This window comes from Polypterus senegalus, chromosome 3 (assembly GCF_016835505.1).
Source record: "Polypterus senegalus isolate Bchr_013 chromosome 3, ASM1683550v1, whole genome shotgun sequence".
Classification (NCBI taxonomy): Eukaryota; Metazoa; Chordata; class Cladistia; order Polypteriformes; family Polypteridae; genus Polypterus; species Polypterus senegalus.
Genome location: NC_053156.1, coordinates 202,334,321 through 202,338,464, shown reverse-complemented (window position 1 = coordinate 202,338,464; position 4,144 = coordinate 202,334,321).

The window sequence follows — 4,144 nt, the reverse complement described above, 5'->3', positions numbered from 1 at the left end:
AGAAGTGTACTGGTGTCGATATTTAAGAAAAAGGGGAACGTGCAGGACTGCAGTAACTACATGGGAATAAAACTGATGAGCCATAGCATGAAGTTATAGGAAAGAGTAGTGGAAGCTAGGTTAATAAGTGAGGTGATGATTAGTGAGCAGCAGTATTGTTTCATGCCAAGGAAGAGCACCACAGATGCAATGTTTGCTCTGAGGATGTTGATGGAGAAGTTTTGGGAAGGCCAGAAGGAGTTGCATTGCGTCTTTGTGGACCTGGAGAAAGCATATGACAGGGTGCCTCAAAAGGAGCTGTGGTATTGTATGAGGAAGTCGGAAGTGGAAGAGAAGTACATAAAAGTTGTACAGGATATGTACAAGGGAAGTGTGACAGTGGTGAGGTCTGAGGTAGGAGTGACGGATGCATTCAAGTTGGAGGTGGGATTACATGAGGGATCGGCTCTGAGCACTTTCTTATTTGCAATGGTGATGGACAGGCTGACAGACAAGATTAGAAAGGAGTCCCCGTGGACTATGATGTTTGCCGATGACATTGTGATCTGTAGCGATAGTAGGGAGCAGGTTGAGGAGACCCTGGAGAGGTGGAGATATGTTCTAGAGAGGAGTGGAACGAAGGTCAGTAGGAACAAGATGGAATACATGTGTGCGAATGAGAGGGAGGTCAGTGGAGTAGAGTTGGCGAAGGTGGATGAGTTTAAATACTTGGGATCAACAGTACAGAGTAATGGAGATTGTGGAAGAGAGGTGAAAAAGAGAGTGCAGGCAGGGTGGAATGGTTGGAGAAGAGTGTGAGGAGTAACTTGTGACAGATGGATATCAGCAAGAGTGAAAGGGAAGGTCTACAGGATGGTAGTGTGACCAGCTATGTTATATGGGTTGGAGATGGTGGCACTGACCAGAAAGCAGGAGACAGAGCTGGAGGTGGCAGAGTTAAGATGCTAATATTTGCATTGGGTGTGACGAGGATGGATAGAATTAGAAATGAGTACATTAGAGGGTCAGCTCAGGTTGGACGGTTGGGAGACAAAGTCAGAGAGGCGAGATTGCGTTGGTTTGGATATGTGTAGAGGAGATATGCTGAGTATATTGGGAGAAGGATGCTAAGGATAGAGCTGCTAGGGAAGAGGAAAAGAGGAAAGCTTAAGCGAAGGTTTATGGATGTGGTGAGAGAGGACATGCAGGTGATGGGTGTAACAGAACAAGATGCAGAGGACAGAAAGATATGGAAGAAGATGATCTGCTGTGGCAACCCCTAACAGGAGCAGCCAAAAGAAGAAGATATTATTTTTTCTTCCCAGAAAAAAATGACAGTGTGTTTGTCACATTCAAATAATGACTTGCTGTCTTATTTTACTATTAATTACTTGTTATTACTATCTACATTTTTCTATTGCCTCAAAGTATGAATATTCACAACCCTGTAGTAAAGCTGGAAGTCATGTAATAAAATGCCACCCTCTTCTTCCATTCTCAGCAGTGTTCTTTTTTTACTATACAACCTTTTTGCCTTCCATGTACAGTATATGAGCTGACAACTGAAAGAGAACTAAATGTTTTGGAAAGGACACATTCCTGTTTAGAAACAGCACGGCAAAATAGTACAAAGCTGTAGCCACTCATGTGTCTGAAGTAGTTCAGGGCTGTGAAGAATGAAGCAAAACTATAGTATTAGCAATATTAATTCCATTTAGTAGTAAACTGAATATTTAAGATGAGTTGCTTTCATGTAAAGAGGCACAGTAATGCTGCTGTTTCATGGATCCAGCAACATACAGGTTTGATTCTTGTGCCCAATCTCTGTTCATGTGGAGACTGCACATTCCCCCCAAGTGAATGCAGGATTTCCTTTCTTCTTCATGTTTTCCTACTTTTATGTGGGGTCGATGTGCTTGATCAACGTCTTCCAAACAGCTCGGTCCTGCACCTCCTCACCAGTCAAGCCCTTTTATTTCAGATTTTCTTTTACTTTATCCATTAACCCCCACTTTGTCCTCCCTCGCTTGTTCTTCTCTTATAATTTCATTTCCATCACTCTTTTATCCACAATTCATTGTCTCTTCTAGTCACACATCCATACCACTTCTACCTACTATTCTGTACTTCCTTAGATATCCCTCCCATTTTTGTTGTACCTCTGATTTTCTCATTTTGTATTCTTTTTTCATACCACACATCCATCTCAACATTCTCATTTCTGCCACATCTAACTTCTCCTGTGCTCTGCCCATGTCTCAGCTCCATACACTTACATTTAACCTTCACCTTAATTCTTTGATCACTTGATACTCCTGATACCTTCTTTCAATTGTTCCATCAACACTGCACTCTGTGAGTTATCTCCGCATCTAATTTTCCATCTCAGGCTACCACTGATCCGAGATATTTACACGTTTCCACTCTTTTCAGTAGCTCTCTGTGCAGGCTAACTGCTGAGTCCTGATCATCATTAAACCTCATATATTCTATTCTCTTTTCTTCCTTTCAGATCCAAAAACAACACAGCAGGTGAATTGCCAATTCTAAGTAAGTATGATTGGGAGTGTGGATGAATGTGTCAACTAAATAACAACTTATTTGCCTAATTTCTGAGAAAGCTCTTACCTTAAAACAGGGCACAACAAGCCCAAATCGAAGAAGAGACCATACGTTTTAAGCACATGTAAGGTGATACGTGAGCTCACACATAACAGACACAAATTCAAGAAAGAGTCTACAATCACTTAGCCTACTACTGCATTTACCTATCAAGCTTTGTAAATATTCAGGTACTAAATAATAAACTTACCATAGAAGTTTTGAACTTGATGAGTTTGGGGTCTAAATTTCTGCAGCAATCAACATCTCAGTCTACTGCTGTTCAAAAAAACTCATATTTTACATTTTTTCATTCAGTTGATTTTTATTGATGGGTCGCGGATAAGCGTTAGACAATAGACGGATGAATGGATTTTTATTGTGTTCTTTTTTAATGTCTAAAACACATTCATTAAAAGCATATAATATATGTTTTTTAAGAATTCATTGTGGGGACATTTGCAGCACTAACCAGACACATCAAAACCATGCCCCAGGGCTTGGAAGGTAGGGATTTAGATGAAGAGCACTGAGAGACTTCCTTAAAAACGGCAGAAACATTTTTCTCAAAAACGACATGGATGTGCTGCTTTACAATATGCATGCAATTTGAAGCTGCAGATCAATACCTGAGAGCATTCATGCCTTGAAAACAGACATATTCATTAAGTTTTAAGGCTTTCATGCTTGCACTATGCCCTATAGACCCTACTTCAAACTGTAAGAATAGCCACGGTATTTTTTGTATAAAAAAAAAGACTTCACTTTAAAACTTAAATTTTCCATGATAAATCAGCATATACAGTATCATAATTGTGAAGCAACTGCTTTGACTGGAAAAATGTAAATTAATCCTTTAAGTGAAGACATTTTGCAATGAGAGGTACAAATTGGGTGAGTGAAAAAGCCTGGAGCAATTAGAGCTCAAACTGTAACAAAACCAGTTCAATTCATACTTATTCATAAGAATAAATGTGTGCAGGCTTGGGTCAGGTAGGTTACATTTATTAAAACAGTGGGTCAATTTGGTTGTGGATTTTTTTTTTTGTAGGACTTGATTTATTGTTACGTGTACAGGATAGAAGCAATTATTGAAAAAGAAAACTGTGCCGGACACTATACTAGAGACATACATTAAGTCACAGAATTTAGACAAACATGGTAAAACAGGTAAAATTCATACTTAGAAAAGAAAAAAAAATGAAAGCATAATAATAAACAAAACAAAGAAAATATGTAACCAGAAAAATACACACGAAGTCAAAACCCCAATATATGAGATGGAAAAGCAGCTCCAAGTTGAAATAAAATTGGCCTAGCCTTCTCTAAAAGCAGGTAGGAGAGCCTCCAAGGGACATCTGGGAATCTAGAGTGAATAGGGACAATGGTGTCAAAAGGACCGTATCACTGTTATGTTATAGCCAGGATTTGTTTTCCAAATTATAAATATTTTCTGTGTTATGGTTGTTTCTGTTATTTCTGAATTATGATTTTACATGTTTTTATGTTATTTAGTTATTATTTGATATTTCTATATTCTGCTTCTTTAAACGTGCTGAAATTT